The following is a 1,503-nucleotide window of genomic DNA, read 5'->3' as shown; positions in this document are numbered from 1 at the left end:
GTCATGATCTCACGGTTTGTGGGTTCCAGCCCCGCGTTGGGCTCTGTGCTGACAGCTCAGAGCCTGGAGACTGCTTCTGATCTGATCCTGTGTCTCCCTCTCTCTCTGCCCCTATCCCCACTCATGCATGCTCTGTTTCTCTCTGTCTCAATAATAAACATAAAACTTTTTTTAAATAAATAAAATCCTCAGTCTTTATTTTGTTCTCAGCATTCAAGAGTCTCTCATGGTTTGCCTCTCTCCCCCTCCCCCACCATTTCCCCCTTCTTCTCCCCCCGGGGTCCTCCGTTAAGTTCCTCCTAATCCTCCTATAGGTGCAAACATGATGGGGGGGTGGGGAGAATGGGCATGGAGGAGGGCACTTGTGGGGATGAGTACTGGGTGTTATATAGAAACCAACTTGACAATAAACTATTTGTAAAAAAAAAAAAAAAAACAACCCTGAAAATAAATAAATAAATAAATAAATAAATAAATAAATAATAAAATCCTCAACCAATAAATGGATCAACATCTGATTGGGTGAAAACCACAATCTATATACTGTTGTATTATTTTCTTAGGACTGTGGTAACAAAGTACCACAAACTAAAGAGTTTAAAGAAACAGAAAATTTATTATCTCACAGATCTAGAGCCTGAGTCCTAAGTCAATGTGCCAGAAGGGCCATAGAAATTTGGATCCCTCTTCATAGCTTCTGGTGGTTGCAGGTATTCTTCATTACTTAGCTTGTGGATGTATTACTTCTGTCTCTGCTTTTGTTTTCACATGCTGTTCCCCCCTCTATATGTGGCCAAATTTTCTCTTCTTAAATGACATTAGCCATTGGATTATGGTCCATCCTAATCTAGTGGGATTTTATCTTAACTTGGTTACACTGCAAACCCTATTTCCAAATAAGGTAATACTCATAGGTACCAGTGGTTCAGATTTCAACATACATTTTGGATACAGAATTCATCCATAGCAGAAGCCTACAAGACATGCATTTAAATATAAACAGATAACATAGGTTAAAAGATAAAATATGGAAAATAATATACTGCCAGTCAAAAGAAAGCTGGAGTGGCTATATTAAATCCAAAACAAAGTAGATTTCAGAGAAACATATTATAATGATAAAGCGTCAATTCACCAAGAACACTAACTACTCTAAACATTTATGTACCTAAGAACATAGCTATAAAAAATAAAACACCTCATAGAACCCAAAATAACTTAGAAAAATTCAGTTATATTAAGAAGTTTTAATGCTCTTCTTTCAATAACTGATATAATGAGTAGGCAAAAACAATAGCAAGGATTTAAGACCTAAACAACACCATCAATCAACCTGACTTAATTCACATTTATAAAACAGTCCACTTAAAAGCAGTAGACTATATATTGAAGCTCCTATGGAACCATAGTCTGGCCATAAAACATCTCTCATTGACTTCAAAAGAATTCAAGTCATGACGACAATTCAATTAAATTTGTCAAAACTATAAACTCTTCAAAATG

The sequence above is a fragment of the Hyaena hyaena genome, unplaced genomic scaffold, assembly GCF_003009895.1.
Source record: "Hyaena hyaena isolate Hyena2069 unplaced genomic scaffold, ASM300989v1 scaffold_979, whole genome shotgun sequence".
Lineage (NCBI taxonomy): Eukaryota > Metazoa > Chordata > Mammalia > Carnivora > Hyaenidae > Hyaena > Hyaena hyaena.
This window is presented reverse-complemented; position numbering follows the sequence as displayed.